The sequence below is a fragment of the Scyliorhinus torazame genome, chromosome 1 (genome assembly GCF_047496885.1).
Source record: "Scyliorhinus torazame isolate Kashiwa2021f chromosome 1, sScyTor2.1, whole genome shotgun sequence".
Classification (NCBI taxonomy): domain Eukaryota; kingdom Metazoa; phylum Chordata; class Chondrichthyes; order Carcharhiniformes; family Scyliorhinidae; genus Scyliorhinus; species Scyliorhinus torazame.
The window spans coordinates 159,578,614-159,606,144 of NC_092707.1; the positions used below are offsets into that span (position 1 = coordinate 159,578,614).

Below are 27,531 nucleotides of genomic sequence, written 5' to 3' on the forward strand. Positions count from 1 at the left end.
AGGACATGTCTTTCAAACAAATGATGTTCACCTTCCAAAAGATGTGCTATATGGCGATCTTGATGATGTCAGTAGATCCATTGGTGGCCAAAACTAACATGCAAGGAATCATGCAAATGAGACATTGTTTAATGCCAGATTGAATTCATAGAATTATAGAATTTACAGTGCAGAAGGAGGCCATTCGGCCCATCGAGACACAGTCTGCACATGACCAAAACATTTGGTGCTGAAGTCTCCACAGAAAATTGAAGAACTACATCTGCAGGAACCAAAAGAGAAAATGCTGGACAATCTCAGCAGGTCTGGCAGCATCTGCAGGGAGAGAAAAGAGTGAATGTTGAGTCCAGATGACCCTTTGTCAAAGCTAAAAGGCATAGCAAGTGGGAGATATTTATACTGTGGAGTGAGGGAATGAAAGATGAGTCCTAGCCACAGAAACCAAGGAAAGAGTGTTAATCGCCACAGAAACCAAGGGGAAAGAAAGAGTGCTAATGGCAGTCCCCAGAGATAAAAGGTGTGAAAGGCCAAACAGTAGAGAAACTAAAATCAGCGGGTAAACTTGACAGATATAGGGGGGAAGCAAAGGGGAGAAAAGGTAAGGAATGGGGGGATAAGATGTGGGAAAGAGTGGGGGGGGGGGAAATATATATAAAGACAAGAAATAAATAAAAGGAAAAAGACAGTTGAAATGAAATGGAATGAAAACAAAGGGGTTGAGGTGGGGTAGAGCTAATCATCTGAAGTTGTTGAATTTGATGTTGAGACCAGAAGGCTGTAGCGTGCCTAACCGGAAGATGAGATACTGTTCCTCCAGTTTGCGTTGAGCTTCACTGGAACATTGCAGCAGGCCAAGGACAGACATTTTGGCATGGGAGCAAGGTCTTGTGTTAAAATGGCAAGCAACGGGAAGGTCAGGGTCCAGGTTGAGCACAGACCGAAGGGGCTCAGCAAAGCAAATTAAAAAAATATATATTTTTTTAGATGGTAGCTACCTCAGTCAGATCAGTTAGCTTAACAATGGGCCGGGTATAATTGTGTTTTCCATTTCTGTAAACCTAGTTGGACAACACCATCAGTTGTACACCATCAGAGTACTCAATTATTTTTGAGGGGCAATTTAGTGTAGCCAATCCACCTACCCTGCACATCTTTGGGTTGTGGGGGTGAGACCCACACAGACACGGGGAGAATGTGTAAACTCCCCACGGTCAGTGACCTGGGGCCAAGATCGAACCCGGGTCCTGCGCGCCATGAGGCAACAATGCTAACCACTGCACCACTGTGCTGTCTGACTATGTAGACTTACTAAGTGCTAAACGTTACCACATATTTACTGGCAGCACAGAAAGTTTTAAAAATAAATTTAGAGTACCCAATTAATTTTTTCCAATTAAGGGGCAATTTACAGTGGCCAATCCACCTACCCGGCACATCTTTTGGGTTGTGGAGGCGAAGCCCAAGCAAACACGGGGAGAATGTGCAAACTCCACACAGACAGCGATGCCTGGATCGAACCTGGGACCTCGGCACTGTGAGGCAGCAGTGCTAACCACTCCACCACCGTGCTGCCCTCAGCACAGAAAATTTACATTTAATTTCCCTTTAAGTGTAGACAAAGGCATCTACAATGTGAATCCAAAAGTGACAATATATAATTTTACAACTGGCACGAAATATAATTTTCATATCCTCGTGAAATTATCTCTTGCTCACAAACCACCTTGCTTACCACACTCTCCCAAATATGGAACACTAAAAAAAGTGACTGGTAACGATATTAATTTACTGTATCATGCAGTAGAAACATGGTGTCAGTGCAGATTATGACTTTAATTCTATAATGCCTTCCATTCTATAATGGTTGAATTAGGAAAGTGATACCACGAGGTGATGATGTGAAGTTATCAATATCTGTTCTACCTTGAGTTTGGGAGATCCAAACCAGAATGAAATGATATCAATGTTTCTAATCCACATTGATTTGTGCATTACTAATACACTTCACAATTTATACACCTGACCTCCAAATCTGAACCCTTTTTTATTGTAAAGTCAGATCATGAGGTTAAAATCTGCTCGGTGTGAAATGCTTATGGATTATGGAACTGCACATGAATGCTAATAGGAAATTTGGTATTGCAGTACTTGGATTCAGAACACAAGACATTTGCTCAAAAAGTACAGGTCAGAACATAAACATGTAAGAATACAAGATATAGGAGTAGGCCAAACCGTCCCTCAATCCTCCTGTCATTTTATCATAACAAGGACAAGAACAACAAATCAATGGGAACACCATCTCCTCCACACTCACCTCATCATAATCACACCTCATCCTAATCTGAACATTTATCACTGTTCCTGCATCGTTACTGGATTAATAGACTGGGATTCCATGTGGAATATCGCAATGGGAACACCATCAGCCCACAAAGACTTGGGGAAAGTCAGGATGGACAATAAAACTGCAGGGAAAGTCAGGGTGGACAATAAAAATGCAGCTGTTGTCAGTCTTGTTCACAGCATAAGATTGTAAGAAATAGGAGTGGGCCATATGGCCTTTGAGCCTGCTCCACTATTCAGAAAGATCATGGCTGACTTACTAACTCAACTACAATTTTCCACCCCATGAACATATCCTCAGATTCCCTTATTAACAAAGGATCCATCAATTTCAGTCTTGAATATACTCCACAACCAAACTTGCACAGCCTCCTGGGGTAGAGAATTCCAACGGTTCACATGCCTCAGTGATGAAATGTCTCCTCATTTGAGTTCTAAAAGACCAATCCCTTACACAGAGACTCTGACTTCTTGTTCAAGGCTCTCCAGCCAGAGGAAACAGTGTGTGTGACTGGCCACAAGTGAACACCACAACCAAACTCACCAGAACTGATGGCATCCACTCATTTGTAAGAATTAAAGCCATCACCAACTTGTGACTTTTGTGATAATGGGTAGTTTGTACAGTGGACATACACATTTTAAAACTAAAAAATACGCCACAATCTTTGTACGACAGAATTAGAAATTGTTGCTTTTGCATGACAATTGTAAAGCAGCCAGTTTCAAAATGAAGGACAGGAGGCAAATAGTAAACTATTAATCTGTTTGAAAAATCTAAAATGACTAATAGAGTTGATTCAAAATGTTAATGAATGCAATTTGACAGAGTTCTAATGTCTTGTGTTCAGAAATAAAGTTCTGGGAAAATATCTAAAGAATGTCTACCCTTTCAAGCAATTGTAAACACCATTTTGCTTGCATAACAATTGCAAAGAAACAGTTTAAACTTCAAAGCAAAAGACACCCTTATAACCTGGGAACCTTCAGGTTGTTCAAATTACCGATAAACATGTTCAAAGGAGCTGAATAGAAACTCTGTAAACTGCGTCACATAACATAATACCAAAGACTTGTGTGAAAATATACTGATAGGAGCTGCAAGATTTTTTCTGCTGATCTACTTTGTACAGCTTGAGCTGTGCTTAATATTGCATCTTGCTCGTGCTCCTACAGTTCTGTATTTTATCTATAAATAAATGTGAATACGCAGTTTTTAGCATCTCCAGTGGTTTAAAATGCTTATTTAAGAGCAAAAAAAGATAAAAGCAAGAGTAAACCATATGGCCACTCGAGCCTGCTTAGCCATTCAGAACCATCATGGCTGATCTGAACTTGGCCTCAAGTCCTCTTTCCTGCCTGTTCCTCATAGCCCTTGGCTGTGCAATAATTCAAAAATCTGTTGAGCACAGTCTTGAATATATCCAAAGACTCAGCCTCACAGTTCTTTGGGGTAAAGTTTTCCAAAGATTCATAACCGCCACTGCCCCCAACCCCCGCCATCTCCATTTAAAACAGGTTATCAACCTGTTTCTAGATTCCTTCACAAAGGGGAACATTCTCTCAGCATCTACTGTTAAACCCCTCAGAATTTTATACTTTTCCATAAGATCACATCGCATTCTTCTATCCCCACTGAGTATAGGTCCAACCTGCTCAACATTTCCCCTTAATAAAGCGCCTTCATCCTCAGAATCACCCGAGTGAACCTTTGCCGAACTGCCTCCAAAGCAATTATATCCCTCCATTTTCCCACTTTGAGGCAGTGAGTGGAAATCATACCGACTCTAGTAGGTGATTTATTACTGTTTAATATTAATAATTAAGACCTGTGCAGCAATTACTCCAAATAATCAAGACTAAAAGCTTTGGCGCCAACTCAGAGTCAGCCCACTTATGAACACAAGTGGTGGGAAAAAGCCCAGAGATTAACGCCTCAAGATACCGCAAAAACCAGCTGAACACCACCAGTAACTGCCAAACTACTGAAATGAAATGAAATGAAAATTGCTTATTGTCACAAGTAGGCTTCAAATGAAGTTACTGTGAAAAGCCCCTAGTCGCCACATTCCAGCGCCTGTTCGGGGAGGCTGGTACAGGAATTGAACCCTGCTGCTGGCCTGCTTTGGTCTGCTTTAAAAGCCAGCTATTTAGCCCTGTGCTAAACCAACCTCATATGCTGTAGCCCATCACCAAACTGGTTTCAACCACCATTGTGAGTACAACCGTGAACAGCCCTGCTGTGTGACCTAGCTGAACTGTGACTTGAGAAAATGAAAAGTCAGCCCAATCAGTGCTTTGGAAAATAAAGACAGGTGCAGAATAAAATATCAATCAAATATTATTAAATAGTTGCTTGGAAGTACAGAACTCCCTGAAAAAACAGACATGCTGTCAAAACTTTTCATCTTGCACTCATCAGGACAGATGCAAGAATGCTAAAGAAGAGACAGGATCAGGGTGTTGAATTTGATGATCAGCCATGATCACAATGAATGGAAGAGCAGGCTCAAAGGGCCAAATGGCCGACTGCTGCTTCGGTTTTCTAAATATGTTCCAATGCTTCCAATACATTACATAGTTCCTTAAATAAGTACTCCAGATTTGTACACAGTACTCCAGATTTGGTCTCACCAATTCCCTGTACAATTGAAGCATAAAGTAAAACGTGGCACCGTGCAGCAAATGCACTTCAATGCTTTTCAAAGTGTAAGGTGTACTATGTTATGCATCTCCCCTTAAAATTAAGTAAATTAAAATTGTAAATTTGTCCTCTCCAACTGGACTTAAGTGACTCATGAACAAGTGCAAGGATAGTTGTTTTCAGACATCATGTTTGCAGAAATACTCTGGTGTTGATAAGTCCTTTATCCTTTGAACAGCTTCATAAAGCTAGAGACAGTAAACATGATGTCTTAACATCTGTTAATTGGGAGATTTAGTCGGATAGGATTGTATTCACTGGACTTCAGAAGAATGAGGGGGGATCTCAAAGAAACCAATAAAATTCTAACAGAACTGGACAAGATAGATGCAAAAAGGACATTCCCAATGATGGGGGTGTCCAGGACCATGGTTCCCAGTCTGAGGATACAGGGTCGACCACTTAAGATAGAGATGAGGAAACGTGTTTTCACCCAGAGAGTGGTCAGCCTGTGGAGTTCATTACCACAGAAAGTGGTTGAGGCCAAACCATTGTATGTTTTCAAGAAGCAGTTAGATATAGCATTTGGGCAAAGAGGATTGGATTGGATTTGTTTATTGTCACGTGTACCGAGGTACAGTGAAAAGTATTTTTCTGCGAGCAGCTCAACAGATCATTAAGTACATGGGAAGAAAAGGGAATAAAAGAAAATACATAATAGGGCAACACAACACAAAGGATATGGGGGGGAGGAAGCGGGATTAGGCTATCGAGTTGGATGGTCAGACATGATCATAATAAGACCATAAGACAGAGGAGCGGAAGCAAGGCCATTCGGCCCTTCGAGTCCACTCCACCATTCAATCATGGCTGATTTCAACTCCATTTACCCGCTCTCTCTCCATAGCCCTTAATTCCTCGAGAAATCAAGAATTTATCAACTTCTGTCTTAAAGACACTAAACGTCCCGGCCTCCACCGCCCTCTGTGGCAATGAATTCCACAGACCCACCACTCTCTGGCTGAAGAAATTTCTCATCTCGGTTCTAAAGTGACTCCCTTTTATTCTAAGGCGGTGCCCCCGGGTCCTAGTCTCCCCTGCTAATGGAAACAACTTCCCTACGTCCACCCTATCTAAGCCATTCATTGTCTTGTAAGTTTCTATTAGATCTCCCCTCAACCTCCTAAACGCCAATGAATATAATCCCAGGATCCTCAGACGTTCATCATATGTTAGACCTATCATTCCTGGGATCATCCGTGTGAATCTCCGCTGGACCCGCTCCAGTGCCAGTATGTCCTTCCTGAGGTGTGGGGCCCAAAATTGCTCACAGTATTCTAAATGGGGCCTAACTAATGCTTTATAAAGCTTCAGAAGTACATCCCTGCTTTTATATTCCAAGCCTCTTGAGATAAATGACAACATTGCATTTGCTTTCTTAATTACGGACTCAACCTGCAAGTTTACCTGAAGAGAATCCTGGACTAGGATTCCCAAGTCCCTTTGCACTTCAGCATTATGAATTTTGTCACCGTTTAGAAAATAGTCCATGCCTCTATTCCTTTTTCCAAAGTGCAAGACCTCGCACTTGCCCACGTTGAATTATCAGCCATTTCTTGGACCACTCTCCTAATCTGTCTAAATCTTTCTACAGCCTCCCCACCTCCTCCATACTACCTGCCCCTCCACCTATTTTTGTATCATTGGCAAACTTAGCCAGAATGCCCCCAGTCCCGTCATCTAGATCATTAATATATAAAGAGAACAGCTGTGGCCCCAACACTGAACCCTGCGGGACACCACTCGTCACCGGTTGCCATTCCGAAAAATAACCTTTTATCCCAACTCTCTGCCTTCTGCCTGACAGCCAATCATCAATCCATGTTAGTACCTTGCCTCGAATACCATGGGCCCTTATTTTACTCAGCAGTCTCCCGTGAGGCACCTTATCAAAGGCCTTTTGGAAGTCAAGATAGATAACATCCATTGGCTCTCCTTGGTCTAACCTATTTGTTATCTCTTCAAAGAACTCTAACAGGTTTGTCAGGCACGACCTCCCCTTACTAAATCCATGCTGACTTGTCCTAATCCGACCCTGCACTTCCAAGAATTTAGAAATCTCATCCTTAACAATGGATTCTAGAATCTTGCCAACAACCGAGGTTAGGCTAATTGGCCTATAATTTTCCATCTTTTTCCTTGTTCCCTTCTTGAACAGGGGGCTTACAACAGCGATTTTCCAATCCTCTGGGACTTCAAGCCTGTTCCATAATGGATTATGGAACAGGCTTGAAGGACCAAATGGCCGCCTCCTGCTCCTATTTTCTGTGTTTCTCCCTGCTTTCGTATTCAATTCCCCTCCCAATAAATGATAATGTTCTATTAGCTTTCCTAATTAATTGCCGTCCCTGCACAACAGCCTTTTGGAATAGTGTACTGGGACATCCAGATCCCTCTGCACATCAGAGCTCTGCAATCTCTCGCCATTTAGTTAATAAGCTTCACTTTTATTCTTACTACCAAAATGGACAATTCCACATTTTCCCACATCATACTCCATTTTCCAGATCTTGGCCCACTCACTTAACCTATCTATAGCCCTTCGTAGCCTTCTTGTGTCCTCTTAACAACTTTAATTTTTTTTTTTTTTTTAAAGAGTATTCAATTCTTAATTCCCCCCAATTGAGGGGCAATTTAATGTGGCCAATCCACCTACCCTGCACATCTTTGGGTTGTGAGGATGAGAACCACGCAGACACGAGGAGAATGTGCAAACTCCACATGGACAGTGACCTGGGGCCAGGATCAAACTGGGTCCTCGGTGCCATGAGTCAGCAGTGCTAACCACTGGGCCAATGTGCCGCCTGTGTCTTCTTCACAACTTACTTTCCTACCTATCTTTGTCTCGTCAGCAAATTTGGGCAACCATCTCTTCAATCCTTTCATCTTAGTCCATTTATATAAATTGTGAACAGGGGTTTCCTCCAGGTGCCGTTTCCTCCCACAGTCCAAAGATGTGCAGGTTAGGTGGATTGGCCATGATAAATTGCCATTAGTGTCAAAAAGGTTGGGTGGGGTTGCTGCGTTACAAGAATAGGGTGGAGGTATCGGCTTAAGTGGGGTGCTCTTTCCTAAGGGCCGGTGCACTCGGTGGGCCAAATGGCCTCCTTTTGCACTGTAAATTCTAGGATATGCAGGGACCTGTCCTCTGCAGTCAAAATGCATGTGTCTAGACATTGCACCTATTTTGACTAAACAAAACCATAGGAACAATGGCTTCCTGGTGCATTTGTCTTGGTAACATATCAACCATAGAGCTTACTTGCCAACGAACCAATCAACACATTTTTCTCATGAAAATATAAGCATAAACTATTGTTCCCTTTAAGATTTGGTATTCTTTTGTCTAGTCTGATGGATGCAAGACATAAAGCTTCAACAGTCTGTCTTTTTTCAGTAATTAATTTTTTAAAAAAAATTTAGAGTACACAATTTTTTTTTCTATTAAGGGGCAATTTAGTGTGGCCAATCCACCTTCGGGTTGTGGGGGTGAGACCCACGCAGACACAGGGAGAATGTGCAAACTCCACACTGACAGTGACCCAGGGTTAGGATCGATCCCGGGTCCTCAGCGCCGTGAGGAAGCAGTGCTAACTACGGTGCCACCATGTCGCCCTTTTCAGTAACTAACTTAATATGCCTACTTTGCTTTGCCAAGGTCACGCTAAATTGCCCTTAATTGGGAAAAAAAGAATTGGATACTCTAAAAAAAAAATTTTTAAACTTTGCTCTGCCCTGCTCCGATTCTGATCTCTTACTAAGACCAAATTTTCATTCTTGCACCTTTGGCAGCCACATTTCAGCTGCCTGGGCCCCAAGGTCGGGAATCCTGCCCTAAACCTCTTCTCTATTAAGATGCTCCTTAAAACCTCTCCCCTATTAAGATGCTCCTTAAAACCTCTCATCCTGGTCAAGCTTTTGGTCACTGGTCTCAATATCTCCCTGTGATTCAGTTTCACAATTCACATTAAGAAATAGGAGTAATCAACTGGGTCCCCTGCTCCACCATTCAATACATGAATTCAGTCATGGCTGATTACCGGGCTTAACTCCACTTTCCCTCCTGCTCCACTTATCCTTTGGTTCAAAGAGGTAAAAAAAAACAAATATATTTAAAGTCTGAGATAGACAATGATGGAGCACCACATCCCTCGGGTAGAGAATTCCAAGGATTCACATCTCTTAGAGTGAAGACATTTCTCCTCAACCAAATCCTAAATGAACAGCCCCTGGGATCCTGATCCCAGTGTTCTAGATTCCCCCAGATAGGGAGTTGATAACAGTTGTTCAAGTTTTTTATGTTTAAAAAGTAAGCAATTTGTTGCTGTTAAAAGCATGTAAACTTGCACATCAGACAGCATACAGCAGAAGGCTGTTCAAGCTTTGGCTCCTATTCATTTATACATGCTTCAAGCGGTTGATAACCATCAGACCTTGATGTTCTAATTTAGGAATTATCCATTACTGGAAACGGCAGGACCAAAACACCATTCTCTATGCTCTTGTACACACAAGTCAAACAAACCAGCTGATAAAAAACAAACTTGTGGTCCCTTGGCTTTGTGGGGAATATTGCCTTGTGGCGTTTCAGTGATAGGTGGGTGAGGATGGAGAAAGGAACATAGATTTCTCACCAACCACTAAAAAATTTAGAGTACCCAATTCATTTTTTTCCAATTAAGTGGCAATTTAGAGTGGCCAATTCACCTAGACTCCACATCTTTGGGTTGTGGGGGTGAAACCCACACAAACACAAGGAGAATGTGCAAACTCCACACGGTCAGTGACCCAGAGCCGGGATCAAACCTGCGACCTCGGTGCCGTGAGGCAGCAGGGCTAACCCACTGCGCCACCGTGCTGCCCTCTCACCAACCACTTTTAATCTGTTCATCTTTCAGACCACCTGACACAGAGCAAGACACAACATTATCTGCTGCAAAAAGCCATGATTAAAGCAAAATCACTTTACTTTAGAACTAAATGGCTCCGGACATCACAACAAAGCTTCTTGGACTCCCACATGCCCCATTAGTTGATTCCTGCCATTTCAGGTGGCAGGAATGGTGAGGATTACTCATGTAAACTCTTGTTCGGATTGAAAATGCTGCTAGGCCAGATTCAAAAGCCATCACTCTCCAATTGTAGAACACTCTGACCCAAGTTATAAAGTGCAAAGCTTGACAAAGGAACACTGCAAATGCACAATAGCAGACAGCAGTGGCCAGGTTTACCTAAATCCCCCCAGCCAATTTAAATACCCATGCAATCAGGTCCCCAAGGTCTGTAGCACAATTCACCTCGGACACAGAGAAAAGCATCCTTAGCCATCCACTCTTGCAGCGCCCCATCCATAACTGTTGCCACTCAACATCCAGTCTTTCACATTTACAATAGCCATCTGGACAAGGTACCTGAATGACAGACTCAAGGAGGTCAAGGACTCAAGGATGTAAAATCGCTGTCTCCAACGCACCCCTTCCTGATGAGCTCAACACATTCTATGCCCGCTTTGAGCAAGAGATCAGCGAGAGTGAGCCCTCCACCCCAGAAGCCACGGATTAACTTGTATCTGAGATCACCATTGCAGCCTTCTCGAAGGTCAACCCACGGAAAGCCACTGGCCCGGATGGGGTACCCAGACGCGCACTCAGGTCTTGCGCGGATCAGCTGGCGGGGGTATTCGCAGACATCTTCAACCTCTCTTTACAACAATCAGAGGTCCCTATTGGCTTCAAAAAGACAACTATCATCCCTGTATCAAAAAAAGTCAAGCAGCATGCCTTAATGACTATCGTCCAGTGGCTTTGACATCCATCATCATGAAGTGCTTCGAAAAGTTAGTCATGGCACGAATCAACTCCAGCCTCCCGGATTGCCTTGATCCACTACAGTTCACCTACCGCTGCAACAGGTCCACAGCAGATGCCATCTCCATGGCCCTGCACTCTACCCTGGAACACCAAGATAACAAAGACACCTATGTCAGACTCCTATTTATCGACTATAGCTCAGCCTTCAACACCACCATTCCTACGAAACTCATCTCCAAACCCCATGGCCTTGGCCTCGGCTCCTCCCTCTGCGACTGGATCCTGAACTTTCTAACCTACAGGCCACAATCAGTAAAGATAGGCAACAACACCTCCTCCACGATCATCCTCAACACCGGTGCCCCACAAGGCTGTGTCTTCAGCCCCTACTATACTCCTTATACACATATGACTGTGTGGCCAAATTCCCCTCCAACTCGATTTTCAAATTTGCTTATGACACCACCGTAGAGGGTCGGATTTCAAACAATGACGAGACAGAGTACAGGAATGAGATAGAGAATCTGGTGAACTGGTGCGACAATAATCTCCCCCTGAAAGTCAACAAAACGAAGGAGATTGTCATCGACTTCAGAAAGCGTAGTGGAGAACATGCCCCTGTCTACATCAATGGGAACGAAGTAGAAAGGGTCGAGAGCTTCAGGTTTTTAGCTGTACAGATCACCAACAGCCTGTCCTGGTCCCCCCATGCCGACACTATAGTTAAGAAAGCCCCAACGACGCTACTTTCTCAGAAGACTAAGGAGATTTGGCATGTCAGCTACAACCCTCACCAACTGCACCATAGAAAGCATTCTTACTGGTTGTATCACAGCTTGGTATGGAGCCTGCTCTGCCAAAGACCGCAGGAAACTACAAAAGGTCGTGAATGTAGCCCAGTCCATCATGCAAACCAGCCTCCCATCCATTGACTCTATCTATAATTCCTGCTGCCTCAGAAAGGCAGCCAGCATAATTAAGGACCCCACGCACCCTGGACATACTCTCTTCCACCTTCTTCCGTCAGGAAAAAGATACCAAAGTTTGAGGTCACGTACCAACAGCTTCTTCCCTACTGCCATCAGACTTTTGAATGGACCTACCTCGTATTAAGTTGATCTTTTCTCTACGCCTTGCTATAACTGTAACATTATATTCTGCAATCTCTCCTTCCTTCCCTATGTAAAGTATGCATTGTCTGTATAGCATGCAAGAAACAATACTTTTCACTGTATACTAATACGTGATAATAATAAATCAAATCAAATCAGGTCATTCAGTCAATCATGGCTATGCAGGCTCTTTGAAATGGTTATCTTATTTGTCCCATTCCCCTGGGTTTTTCCCCATAGCCCTGCACATGTTTTTCTTTTGAATATAAAGCCAATTCCTTTTTGGAAGTTACTACTGAATCTGCTTCCACTGTCCTTTCAGGCAGTGCATTCCAGATCATGAAAATCCACTGTGTAATCTCCCTTTTGTTTTTTTTGCCAATTATAAAGTGTGGGAATCTTGTGTCCTGAGAAGCCACAGTAACATGCTTCTGAATGTCAAAACAAGCTCCTCAGATCAGTCATATAATTATAGCATGAATCAATACCTCCTTGCTAAGACACTCCCCAAGAGAGCTGTAAGGAAGAAGTACTTTCAGTGAAGGATGCAATACAGTGGCGACTTATTGGCTTTCTTGACTAATCTGGGAAATATAAACAACCCATGCACCGCATCGGGGCGGAGGACAGAACTTCCAGTAGGCAAGCAGGTTATTGAAACCTCTTGATCCAGTCCGTCTTAAGCTGCAGAAAGTATTTTATCTGCACTGTTTTTTTAATATAAATTTAGAGTACCCAATTCATTTTTCCAATTAATGGGCAATTTAGTATGTCCAATCCACCTACCCTACACATCTTTTGGGTTGTGGGAGCGAAACCCACGCAAACACGGGGAGAATGTGCAAACTCCCCCAAGACAGTGACCCAGAGCCTGGGACCTCGGCGCCGTGAGACAGTAGAGCTAACCCACTGTGCCACCGTATTGCCCTTTACCTGCACTGTTGATGGATGGAATACAAAATGTCCTGAACTTGTGTACTTCAGGACTAAAATCCTTGGTTTGCTCTCGTCCTCCACTCATTCAAAGGTCTCAGGAGCCCCCATATTTACAACTCAACTTCAAGGTTAATCCACTAAAATCAGTCAGCACAAAATGATATTGTTCTCAGCAAGGATTTATTCCCATGAAAGGGAATTCTCCTACAATACAACTTAAAGTAACTTCCGTTTTTAAAATAAATTTAGAGTAACTAATTCTTTATTTTTCCCAATTAAGGGGCAATTTAGCGTGGCTAATTCACCGAACCTGCACATTTATTTGGGGTGCGGGGGTGAGGCCAACGCAGACATGGGGAGAATGTGCAAACTCCACATGGACAGTGACCCGGAGCTGGGATCAAACCCATATGGCTCAGTGGTTAGCCCTGCAGCCTACGGCGCTGAGGACCAGGGTTCGAAACCCAGCCCCAGGTCACTGACCGTGTGGAGTTTGCAAATTCTCCCAGTGTCTGTGTGGGTTTCACCCCCACAACTCAAAGATGTGCAGGTTAGGTGGATTGGCCACGCTAAATTGCCCCTTAATTGGAAAAAAAAATAATAATTGGGTACTCTGAATTTATTTATTTTTAAAACAGGTCCTCGGCACTGCACCACCGGGCTGCTGCTATTTTTTATTTTAAAAGTAGGACCGTTCTGACTTTTTTTTGCTATTATACATTACCTCACCAAGGAACTGACTGCTTCAGGAGATTTAAATGTGACCAGCTAGTCAACTGTGGGGTCATCACAGCCGAGCCCAATACATCCCAACGCATTGTTCGCACAAGTACATATTCAGGCTGCAGTGTCTATTATCATCATATTATTTATAAAATTGTAATATGTTTATTCACTGAAGGCTATTGTCACAGCTCTCCTGCACCACAATGTAAGAGTAGCTGTCACATCACAGACCCAGAAAATGTACCTGGGACTTTGAGGTTGTCATGGTGCCATAGCCTTTTTCTAATAATTTTAATAATCTTTATTAGTGTCACAAGTAGGCTTACATTAACGCTGCAATGAAAATCTACTGAAACATTGGAGAGGGCTACGCTTTTCTTATCAGATAAAAAGAGCAAGTCGAAAACAATACAAATTAAAGACAGAATGGGAAACGGTCTTTCATTTTCCCCCTCTAACCTCAGCACTTGCCACACCAGTCACGTCACCGGGTGACAGGGAAAAATACATCAGCTGATCCCAAGATCTTATCATTACTGGATTCACAAACCAAGTCAACGATCTCGATCTTTCCCAAGTCAGAGCCAGCACCTGGGCTCCACTCATTGCACACACAGCGGAGCTCATCCAGAACTCTCCAGCCTTATCCAACCTCACACCAGCTCTCGTTCACCCATCACTTTTGTGATGTTGAAAATAATAGCTCTCGGATCAACAATGCCTCAATTTCAAAATCCTCATCCTTGTGTTCAGAACCTGACAAAGCCTCATCCCATCTTCCCTCTGTAATCGTCACCAGTCCGACAACCCTCCATGATCTCTGTGCTCCTTCAATTCTGCCCTCTCTCACACTGATTTTCATGACTCCACCCACTGGTGACCCTGACTACAGATGTCGAGGGCCAAACATCTAGAATAACCTTCCTAAACCCCTCTCTTACTTTACCGCACTGCTCAAAACCTATTTGATCAAGCTGATGATTATCTTGTCTAAAGTGTGACTCAATATCAAAATTTTCTTTATGATGCTCCTGCGAAGTTCCACGGGACATATTGCCACGTTAAAGGTGTTATATAAATGCAGATTTTGGTTGTTACTTCATACAGGATTACCAACTGGAAATGGTCAATAACACTAGCAAACTAAGTATACTAACCAAAGTGGTACTGAACCATATATATTCAATATCAAGAACGCGCCACATTCAACCCAAGGTTTTTAGTAAATTAATTGTTTACATTGCTCTAACTGATGGAAAGGAATAATGAGCCAATGCTCTCAATCCTTATGATTGTTGGAATGCCACGCTGGGAAGCACACATGTGGACCTCGGGAGTGGAAATGGTCAGCTTAGCATTGATGCATCTCAAGATAGATTAAAGAATCATATAATACTGTTGGAGACCATTTGATCCATTGTGTCTGTGCTGGCTCTACCACTATCTCATTTGTTTCTGCACTTTTCCTCATAACATTAAATATTTTCCCCAAGTATAAAGATAATTCCCTTCTAAAATATACTAATGGATCTGCTTCCACCAGCCTATTAGGGAACGCATTCCAGATCATAGCATTCACATCACACCTCTGAAGAACTTGCATTTAAAAATTACATTATACAAATTTAGGACATCTTAATGCTCTTCAAATGTAATGACCGTGGTCAAAGAACAAAGAAAAGTACAGCGCAGGAATAGGCCCTTCGGCCCTCCAAGCCTGTGCCGACCAAGCTGCCCGTCTAAACTAAAATCTTCTGGGGTCCGTATCCCTCCATTCCCATCTTATTTATGTATTTGTCAAGACGCCCCTTAATCGTCACTATCGTCCCTGCTTCCACCACTTCCTCCAGCAGCGAGTTCCAGGCACCCACTACCCTGTGTGTAAAAAAACTTGCCTCGTACATCTCCTCTAAACCATGCCCCTCGCACCTTAAACCTATGCCCCGTAGTAATTGACCCCTCTACCCTGGGAAAAAGCCTCTGACTATCCACTCTGTCTATGCCCCTCATAATTTTGTAGACTTCTATCAGGTCGCCCCTCAACCGCCGTCGTTCCAGTGAGAACAAACTGAGTTTATTCAACCTCTCCTCAAAGCTAATGCCCTCCATACCAGGCAACATCCTGGTAAATCTTTTCTGCACCCTCGCTAAAGCCTCCACATCCTTTTGGTAATGTGGCGGCGACCAGAATTGAACACTATACTCCCAAGTGTGGCCTAACTAAGGTTCTATACAGCTGCAACATGACTTGCCAATTTTTATACTCAATGCCCCGGCCAATGAAGCCAAGCATGCCGTATGCCTTCTTGACTACCTTCTCCACCTGTGTTGTACTGTAGGTCATTGTTTACTGTAGGAAACAGAACAGCCAATGTGAACAAGCAGCAATCTAATAATGACCAAATACTATAATCTGTTTTTTAAAAAAAAATGTAGAGTACCCAATTCTTTTTTTGCAATTAAGGGGCAATTTAGTGTGGCCAATCCACCCACCCTACACATCTTTGGGTTGTGGCGATTGAGACCCACGCAGACACGAGGAGAATGTGCAAACTTCACTCGGACAGTGACCCAAGGCCAGGATCGAACCCGGGTCCTCGCGCCGTGAGGCAGCAATGCTAACCACTGCACTACCGTGCTGCCCTCTGTAATCTGTTTTTGAGATGTTGATTGAGGGATAAATATTGACCAGCATGTCGGAGAACTCCCCTGCTCTTCTTCAAAAGAGTGCCATGGGAACCTTTACACTCAGAGAAGACTTCTCAGCTGAATGACAACACCTCTGACAATGCAGCAGTCTCTCAAAAATGCAGGAGTGCCACCCTAGGTTGTGCTCTGGAATGGGTCATAAATTCACAAACCCACGACTCAGAGGCAACACCCACTGTCTGGGCCCATTTGTAGAACTGTACCTAACATGAATTAGCGGTTGAGAAACAGATGAGATAACAGGACAAAAAAAAAAAGAAGTTTGTGCGCAGACTCTGAACTGTTTGGTTTGAAATGATACCAAATTGTGACGAGAACATTTAGAAATGGAGCAAACATCAAGAGTTTGATTAAAGTTGTGGGTGGACAACCTAACCACAGTGGTTTCGAACATATCTGTCAATCAGCATGTCATCAACTCTACAGGCAGGTCAAATAAACCACTCCAGTAATCACCCAGATATAGCATGTCTTTCTATAACAAATCCTTATTTCTAAACTCTGGCCCTTATTGATCACACAAACATTATCCTTTCCCACGTTGAAGCCCTTAGAATGAAAGTCACCGTAGTCCCAGAGGACCATAGGCTGCCCTATCCTTTTAAGAGAGAGGTGGCTGGTCGTGATTTAACCGGAGGGTCACCACACCTCAGGCGAAGGGCAAGGTTCAGAAGGTTCATTGATAACTCAGCCAGTACATCCACGCGGATGGTGTCGCTCCACATCAACAAACCCAGCCATCCATCCAACCAACTAATACACACCTTCCGTTCTCACATCAGCTCATTATCACTTCATCAGATAAGGAGAAAGGTAAAATGCATAAAAAGTAATCAACAGAATTTGCACCATTATCATGTGATAATCTGAACTCTCCGATATCCTAACATCCCTCTCCACTGGGTCCCAGTGGCACACAGCTGAATTAACAATGGGAAGCAGGATGGCACTTGGAGAACTCAAACCACCACTGAAACACAGCTCTCCTGGCCCAACATGTCAGCATCAAACATTTCTGTTAAATTGTCTTTAATTGAAGACAAGCTGAATCAGATTGCCAAACTATTCATTTGAAAAAGAAACATTGTTAATTAAGCAAAGTTGACATGAACTTTGAACAGTGAACAATCAACACCTTGATGTTATCAGCAAACATAATATATGATTGGACTGTCTTTGAGAGCACGTGAGCATACTGACCCAATTTACTATATTACTCAACAAGTTGGATTTTTCTCTATACTGAAGCCAGACTTCATGTGCACACTGTTCTGACGTCAGCAGGATGGCCTACACTACTCCAAAGAAAATTACAAAACCACAGAATGTTACCACACAGGAGGCAACCATTCAGCCCATCAAGCCTGCGCCAGCCCTTTGTAAATACTGTCCAATTATTCTCCTGCTCTTTTCCTATGGAAGAGCAAACAATCGCTTTCAAGGATTTAGCAACACCCTTTTAAAAAATCACTATTTTATCTGCTCCCTCCACCCTTTCAGGCAGTGCATTTCAGATCATAACTCACTGCATAAAAAAATTCTCTCATCTCATCTCTCTGGTTCTTTTGCCAACGATCTTCAAGGCATCCACAAGCCACACTTGCCAGGGTTACGCTGCTGCAAAGCAGAGACCGTGACGGGTAACTGCACCTTCGCACACAATCAGATCATTCCTTTGAGCTAATGGCGAGATTTACTGCCTGAATTATGTTAAAATCCAAGGAGAAACATTACTAGCAAAACTGAAGTGATGTGGACATTTTGTAATCAGGTTCTCAGTCAGGCCTGACTACAAAGAACCAGATTACGTTAGCACTGCACATTTTAAGCAGGCTCACACACTGGGCTGTACAGTTCTGTCCATTTATTCATCCCCAGGATGGAGGTGTCACAGGCAAGGCTAGCATTTATTGCCTATCCCTAATTGCCCTTGAGAAAGTGATGAAAGTGGCCTTTGTGGCTTGTTAGCCAATTTCACAGGACAGTTAAGGTGCAACCACATCCATACAGATCTGGAGTGAGACCAGCCAAGGGCAGAAAATTTCATTCCCTAGGGACCATTCGTGAATCAAACCGGTTTTGATAACAATCCAATGGCTTTGTAGTCACCATTGCTGATACTAGCTTTTTAATTCCTGATATATTTAATTAACTGAATTCAATTCACAATGTGCCACAGTGGGATTTGAACTCATGTCTCTGAATTCGTAGTCCAGGCCTCTGATTTACTAATCCTGTAAGTAAATTACTAGCTTACTAGTCAAGCTTTTGTTTACAAAATATCTATGTTTAAATCATAAGTCAAAAATTGTGTACAGTGAAGTACTGCAGAATGGCATACATACATCAAGCTGGAATAAGTAACCTAGATTAAAAACCTGAATTTCACTAAAAATATGTTCTAACATGAAAGTTTAACTGAACTTAAGGAACCTCCCTCCCTTCAGGGGTTTATTCAGGTTTGATCTGCTAGCTAGAATTTGAAAGGGTTGGAATGGATTTGTTTATTGCCACATGTACCGAGGTACAGTGAAAAGTACTTTTCTGCGAGCAGCTCAAACAGATCATTGAGTACATGAAAAGAAAATACATAATAGGGCAACACAAGGTACACAATGTAAATACATAGACACTGGCATCGGGTGAAGCATACAGGGGTATAGTATTAATCAGGTTCCAACCTTCGCCAACAGTTTCATGTCACTTACTGCCTTTCAAAAATGTTAAATATATATACCTTCAAGAATAACATGGAACTGATATACTCCAAGGAAGTTTTCACTCTGAGTCACACATCATCCCAACTTGGAACTTTTCTACCTTTTGTTCACTGCTGCTGGGTCAAAATCCTGGGCACCCAGGGTGAGGGGCAACAGCAATCTGGGTGCACCTACACCACATGGACTGCAGTGGTTCAAGAAGGTAACTGATTGTCACCTTGAGGGCAATTAGGGATGGGCAATAAATGCAGACCATTTCCAGCAATATCCACATCCCATGAATGAATAAAGAATATTGGTTCCATTCACCGAGTCCAGCTGTGCAATTCCCAGGGCTGTGAATGTCACAGAATTGTTAGAGAAGAGAGATTTGCAATGAGAAAGTGAGACTTGTCTTTGACCCATTTAAATACATTTGCTTTTCAGAACAAGATGTTATATTTTAAAAACAAGCTGACAAAAACTTGCTTAGCCAATTTTACCAGCCTCCAGCCCCAACAATACCAGCCTGCTGGTATCTAGCTGTATAGATGGATCAATTGCTGCTGCAGCTGTGAGTCTCCAGTTGCTTTGTTTAACAGGAGCTACTTCTCCTGCTTCCACATGTCGTGTAAATAAACACAGACACCTGGTACCTGTCCCCCATCCCTCACTCACCAGAATCATTACCGCTCATCACCCCCAGGACCATTATTCATTCTTCCCCAAGTTCCTAGATCACCTATCCCTTACATCGCTCCTCCCCAGTCTGTTGGAATTCCCTCCATGCACCCCCACTCCTCAGCCCCAGGTTCTCATTGCCATCCTCCTACACTCCCAGGTCTCCATACACCTGGTGCCCATTTCCCAAACACCAGGCTTCACATTCCCACACTTGCCCCAACCCCTCTGGATCTCTCCCCCAAATCCCCATTCCTATGGCCCCTCACCCCAGGTTTTCCACCCAAAGACACCTGACCCCATCTCATACCAGGTACTCCCTCATCACCACAAAGCATCTTCTGCACCCACAGCAACTCTTCCCATTCCTTTTACCGCCCCCCCCCCCCCCTCTCTGGGTATCCTCCATCCACCCCAATTTGAGTGCCCCCTACCCCCAACCTGGGTTCCCTCTACGCAGTCCACCCTAGGTGCCCCCAACCCCAGGTGCCCCCTCGCCCTGGGTGCCCCCTACCTCTCGCCCTGGGAGCCTGATGGGCTCCTCCTTTGTGTTACCCCGTCCCCGAGTCTCCTGAATCCTTCGGAGGTACCTGTTGAGTGGGTAGCGGTGGCGGTGTCTCCAGCTGCAAGGATTCGAGCTCAGCTCCTTGCTGCTCGGGTCGCCTCACCTCTGCCCGGAAACGGGAAAAACGACCCGCCTCCACGCAATGGCTCCCGGGAACTGTAGTCGGCCGAGGACCCTACCCAGCGCACCTGCGCAGACCGAACAGGGGAGAACTACAATCCCCGCCATGCAAAGCGCCCAAACCGCCTTATCTCGATCTGTCCCTCCAGTGGAAGCTGGAACCCAGTGCGGGAGGGCAGGGGAAAGAATAAATGCGGCAAAAATAGTAAATTTTTGATTCACAGAAATAGCTGTGCAAACAAAATGAGAAGGGGGACACTAAAAGATACTCAAAATTATCAATATCTCCCATGGCTGTAGCAGGCAAGCTGGCATATTAATGTTATTAAACCAAATTCTATTAAAGGTACAATTATAAAGGAGACTTGAGGTCAAAAAAGAAATAACGTAGAATAATATAATCGGCGAATACAGCACAGACTGAGACCATTCAGTCCATTGTTTCTGAGCTGACTCTCCAAAGGAGCAGTGCCTTTTCCTATCGTCCTGCAGTTTGTTTTCCTTTTCAGATATAATCCAATTTCTTTTTGAGAGTCACCATTTTCTCAGGTAGAGCATTCCAGACCCTAACTGTTCACTGCGCGATAAAGTTTTCCTCATGTTACAACTGCTTTTTTTTGCCCTAATTACCTTGGATGTGATTTACCAGCTGCCGCCCGCCCAACATGTTGACATGACAAGGCCGTTGAATCCCGCAAAGGCCCTCTGGCAAAATGAGCAATTAGGCTTATTTAAATACATCTGTGCCAAATTCTACCAGCGTCCTGGACCTAACGCCCCCACCAGGGCACTCTTTAGTACTGGTCCACATAAATGTGGACCAGGTGTAACAGCACCTGGGGGGAGGGGTGTCCCAAGCCTCTAAAGATCCCCAGCTGGTCAGGCCCTGGGCAGTGTGATACCCTGGCACCCGGGCACCTTGGCATTGCCAGGCTGGCAGGGGCATGCCAGGCATCAGGCCTGGAGGTGCCTTGCCCGTGGAGGTGGGGTGAGGGAAGGGCTTGAGGACACCCATAAGATGTAAGTTGGGTGCAGTGGGGGGGATCAGGAGGCCGCAGTTGGGTAATTGAAGGGGGTCGATAGATTGGGGCAGCCTTTAAAAATGGCAACTTGATCCACGAGTATTCAGCTCATCTGTCAGTGCAGGAAATGTTGTAAGTGCAGCTTGGGTGGGGAACACCCTGTGGAAGCCAGACAAAGCGGCAAAGTGCCATTGTGTAGCATGGTTTTTCACGGTGCCACAGGCACCAAGAAACACCTAACTCAATGCACCTGACCTGGACTCTGTTTTTGTCCTCTGATTCTCAATCCTGCCACCAGTGGGAACAGTTTCTCCATATCTACTCTGCCATGTGCCCTCATGATTTTGAATAATTCTATCAAATCTCCTCTCAACTTTCTTTTCTCCAAGGAAAACAGTCTGAACTTCTCCAATCTATCGATGGAACTGAAGTTCCTCATCCCTGGAGCCATTCTCATGAATCTATTCTGAACCCTTTCTAACGACTTCACATCCATTCTGAAGTATGGTCCCTAGAATTAGACAGAACTTGCATTCACATAACTCACAGTCTAATGATATCTCAAAGCACTTCAGGTGTCAGCTCAGGTGGTAGAACTCTCACCTCTGAATCAGGAGGGGTGGGGTGTTCAGGTCACGCCTCAGAAACTTTATTTATTTATTTTATAAATTTAGAATACCCAATTCTTTTTTTCCAAATTAAGGGGCAATTTAGCGTGGCCAATCCACCTATCCTGTGCATCTTTGGGTTTAGGGGTTGAGACCCACACAGACACGAGGAGAATGTGCAAACGCCACCCTGACAGTGACCCGAGGCCGGGATCAAACCCGGGTCTTCAGCGCCGTGAGGCCACACACCAGAAACAGAAATCTAAGCTGACAATTCAGTGCAGTACTGAAGGAGTGCAACACTGTTGCAAGTGCTGTCTTTCAGACAGATGGCACATTATACCAAGTCTGCCCTGCCAGGTGGATCTAAAAGTTCCCATGACACTATATTGAGGAGCAGAAGAATTATCCCTCAATCAGCATCAATAAAACAGATGATCTGATCATTACCACTTTGCTTTTTTTCTATGTTTCCTACATTAGAACAATAACTACATTTCAAACTTACTTTATTGACTGCAAATGCTTTTGGGTAAGCATGAATAAATGCAAGTTTTTATTTACAACCAACAAAATACATATTTAGTGTATAGTCACTGTCATTTTTTTTTCTGATGAGGGAACCATTTTGACTGTGGGGTAACCTTTTTGACTGCATAACTGGATAAATAGAAGATGGTGGCCATTTAGCTTGGCCCTTCTTATTTTTTTATATTTGAAGTGTCCAATTCTTTTTTTCCCCAATTAAGGGGTAATTCAATGTGGCCTTTCTACCAATCCTGCATATCTTTGGGTTGTGGGGGTGAGTCCCACACAGACAAGGGGAGAATGTGCAAACTCCACATGCCCAGTGACGCAGGGTTGGGTTTGAACCCGGGTCCTTGGCATCATGAGGCAGCAGTGCTAATGACTGCGCCACTGTGCCGCCCCTGGCCCTTCTTATTTCATCTATCAAAAAAGGACCTAGTTTCTTCCACTGCAAAGCATCCAATTCATAGAATCATGCAGTGCAGAAGGAGATAATTCAGCTCTTTAAAAGAATGATCCAATTAATCCTCCTCCACTTTTCTGTCTCTACAGCCCTGCACATTTTACTTTAATTTCCATTCATCCAACTGATTGTTAAATGAGTGTAATGTTTTCATCTCCATTACGTTTACTCGGTCTCCAATCCATGTGAAAAAGAGATTCCCGATATCAATCCTAAATTTGCTTTTTATTGGTTAATCCTGTGGTCTAAATCCTGGAATTTAATTGATGAGTGATGCTTTGCTCTTTTTTATATTTATGAGGGTCAACTGCTTTAGCACAGTGGGCTAAACAGCTGGCTTGTAATGCAGAACAAGGCAGCAGCGTGAGTTCAATTCCCGTACCGGCCTCCCCGAACATGTGGCGACTAGGGGCCTTTCACAATAACCTCATTGAAGCCTACTTGTGACAATAAGCGATTATTATTATTAAGTCAGACCCAGGGGAAAGGGTTTCTATTGATTGGGTCATGCTGCCTTTTTCAAATTCAGCCATGAGGGGGAGCTGTACCAGCAACACTACAAATATTTTTTGAATTAAGTATTGCATTGGAAAATGTGCTTGTCTCCTATGTCAATCAGAATCTAAAGATCTTTTAAAGACCTTGCAGCTTCTGTGAGGTTGATGCTTTAGTAACTCAGGTGTGATCTCCTGAGCCTTCCGAGGCAGTAACATTTTCTATCCTTCCATTACTACCCTTGCTGCCCATTATATCCTCCAATCCCTCTTATGGTCTCCTCCATCATCTCCTTAGCCTAAAATCATAACCTTTTTGCAATATATACTCCTTTAGACATGAATTTCATATAATTGCTACACTATTAGAGTGGGAGGCTACATGAAGACCTAACAGTAGGAAACCTTTGATCTTGTCTCCGAGCGTTTCCAGGCAACAAAAGGTTTCAGTGTGTTGACTTGATGTCAGAGTGCTGCAGGAACTTCAGACCTTGGACTGTAACAAATGAAGCTGCTGAACAAGAGTCCGTCCTGGTAAAAATTAAAACATGGCATTATGATCCTGTGAGAAAAGGACTGAACCCAGCTAAATGAATGGAAGCTATTGCCCTGGGTCGCATGTCATTACATCACAAACACATTTTGTTTCAAGTCAACTCCTATTCTCTTAAACATCCTATTCTATGTATACTTTTAAAAAAGTTTTCCATCCACCATTTTCCCCATATTCTTCTGCAGACAGTAACATAAATTCCAGTGTGGGTAGCAGCTGCACCTTTGGCAGGGAATTCTCCTCCATTTCAGACTTTGCAGGCTGTCCTACTCTTTCCATTATCAATTTGAATGACTGCATCAATTAAAATAAAAGTTTCCCCTTTTTTAAAGAGACACAGGCAGTGAACTCCAAATTATTAGCACGACATGAAGGCACAGTGGTTAGAACTGCTGCCTCACAGTGCCAGGGACCCGGGTTCTGGCAGCACAGTAGCTCAGTGGTTAGCCCAGTTGCTTCACAGCTCCAGGGTCCCAGGTTCGATTCCTGGCTTGGGTCACTCTCTGTGTGGAGTCTGCACGTTCTCCCCATGTCTGCGTGGGTTTACTCTGGGTGCTCCGGTTTCCTCCCACAAGTCACGAAAGACTGGCTTGTTAGGTGTATTGGGCATTCTGAATACTCGAACAGGTGCCAGAGTGTGGCCACGTGGGGATTTTCACAGTAACTTCCTTGCAGTGATAATGTAAGCCTACTTGTGACAATAGTAAAGATTATTTGATTATTCGATTATTATTATTATCAATTCCAGCCTTGCTGTCAGAGACAGACAGTCTCTGTCTGTGGAGTTTGCGCGTTGTCCCTGCATCTGCGCGGGTTTCCTCCGGGTGCTCCGGTTTCTTCCCAAAGTCCAAAGATATGCAGGTTAGGGGATTGGCCATGATAAACTGCCCCTTAATGTCCAGGGATGTGCAGATTATGTGATGTGGACGGGGTAGAGAACATGGGTAGAATGCTCTTTTGAAGGGTCGGTACAGACTCGATGGACCGAATGGCCTCCTTCTGCGCTGTAGGGATTCTACGATTTGACGAAGCATCAAAGGATAACGCTGATCAATGTACCATGCGCTCCAGTTCCTTTGGTACCCACTAGCTGGGGAAAACTCCAAGCACATCAGCAGATATCTTGTGCCCTTCCCCTTGGGACACCTTGTATACGGTCCTCTGCTTCAAATAGACAGAAAGCCAAATCTTTGACTTCTGACCTCCATCTCGGGTCTTGACACCATCAGCCAGCTGAGGAACAATTCAGGCCCCTTGTCTTGAATCAAAAAACATCCACATTGCACCTGTGTGATCTGTTCAGCTAAGGCCTCACGAGGAAAGGTTATTCTTTAATTTCGCCTAATATCCTCCCTGCAATGTGTTAACTACCTTCACAATCCCAAACTAATGTGCTGTGCGAGAAATACTATTTCCTCAGAAAAGCTGTCAGGAATTAATGGACATTTTCAGAAGCAGGGTTATTATTTCCTTGTTAACTGGATTTAATTTAATAGCATTATCCTAGTGTAAATGATCTGAAATCCCTCTCGGACTAATAGATCTAAAATCCTGGCAGGGACTAATTGTACTGAAATTAGAGATGTTCAGCATAACTGAATAGCACTCCAGCAGATCAGCAACTACGCAAAACCTTTAATCTGAGGAGCCCTGTTTAAACATTAGTTTGTTGGAGTTGCTTTTCGTCTGTACAAAACCACCTTCTCTCCAATATCACCTGCTGACTTCACTTGTTATGTTGGGGGGGGACAGTGAGGCACAAGGAGAGCACGTAACTGTAAAGGCACAATCAACACACAATGTCATATATGCATCCACTGAGCTCTTTGTCACGTTGTTCTTTAAGTCTGGTCAGGGAACTGTGAGTTTGTGGAGTGTGTTTTTGTACAAGTTGCTGTTTTTACACACATTTGGAATAAAATATATTTACTAAAAGTCTGGTCAGGGAACAAGAGAAAAAGAGAAAGATAGTTTTGTGATTGCATGGTGTATGGCTGTCTGTGAATGTTTGCATGCGGTTGTGTGTGTGTGTATTAATGTGAATGTGTACGTCTATTAATGAATGTGTATGTATCTGTGTATGTATCCACGTGTGTATGTGTATCGATATTTTCAAGGGAAAACAAGTTTGGCCCAGTTGAATTATGTCATCACCAAATGGAATCGTATGCTAATTACTGACGAATGGGCTCTGAGCAGGCAGCAGCTTCTGGAAGCTGTCTACTTTATATTGAAAGGGGGACTTCCGTTAGACAGTAAGTGTAGCAGAAGGTTTTTTTTGTCAGTGAGACACCTAGATGAAGGATATGGACCATTATACAGGACACCTAGCAGGATTGAAGAGAGGCCACGATTATTCAACAGGTGCTAGTTAGATGACGTCAATCGATTTTGTCGAGTTTGGTGAGGTGCCAGCAGAGCAAAGAAACAAAATTAAATGTGAGGCTATATTTAGCTCACATTCTTGACTGTGCTAAGTAACCGTAAATTAATCCAAACATGAATTCTCCACCCACTCACAAAGTAGGCATGAGGTTCTTTGTTGTGTTAGTTGCCTCGGTACTGAGTAACTTCAAATATTCCAATAAAATCATAGACTCCAGAAATACAAATAGAAAATTTTCAAAGCTACAACTCATTAATATCGTCTCAACCAGGAGTTTTTCCCCCCTGATTGTTTCTGGCCTTTTATGATGCAGAATGGCTACTGTGCTTACCTCCCAGACAACATTTATTACACTTCAACATATATTTCACTGTCGGAATAGCTTGGAGGTATTTTGACACGAATCTACATAAATGTAATCATCTGAAAAGTAACTGTCATGTTTACCTAAGTAACACTAGAATCATGGAACCATATACCCCAGAAAGAGGCCATTCAGCCCATCAGGCTTGTGTTGGCTCTTCAAAAGTGTTATCCAGTTAGTCCCATTACCCTTGTCTGTCCACACAACCCTGTACATTTTTCCCTTTCCTGCACAAGCCAATTTCCTTTTTAAAGTTACTACTGAATTAGAGTTCACTCACGGCGCCGAGGTCCCAGGTTCGATCCCGGCTCTGGGTCATTGTCCGTGTAGAGTTTGCACATTCTCCCCGTGTTTGCGTAGGTTTCGCCCCACAACCTAAAACATGTGCAGGCTAGGTGAATTGGCCACGCTAAAAAAATGCCCCTTAATTGGAAAAAATGAATTGGGTACTCTAAATTTAACAAAAGAATTAGATTTCAGGCACTAGTTAGATCTCATCTGGAGGGCAGCAGGGTGGCGCAGTGGTTAGCATTGCTGCCTCAAGGCGTTGAGGACCCGGATTCGATTCCGGCCCTGGGTTACTGTCTGTGTGGAGTTTGCACATTCTCCCACGTGTCTGCGTGAGTCTCACACCCCCACAACCCAAAGATGTGCAGGGTAGGTGGATTGGGCAGGCGCAGCATGGTTCATAAAGGGCAGGTCGTG

At 43.6% G+C, this 27,531-nt stretch overlaps 1 protein-coding gene across 3 annotated transcripts in view; it reads right to left on the reverse strand.

Annotated features, from left to right (window-relative positions):
* Positions 1-27,531, reverse strand: part of LOC140415638 (phosphatase and actin regulator 4-like) — a 372,692-nt gene that overhangs the window by 276,861 nt on the left and 68,300 nt on the right. Inside the window, exon 3 of one of the 3 annotated variants that reach the window (XM_072501075.1) lies at positions 23,929-24,054. The exons of 1 other annotated variant lie outside the window; for it this stretch is intronic. The gene's annotated coding sequence lies outside the window, so the exon portion shown is untranslated. Of the gene's footprint in view, positions 1-20,313; positions 20,450-23,928; positions 24,055-27,531 lie in introns of those variants that run through there. One more of the 3 variants, XM_072501074.1, reaches the window with a different exon arrangement.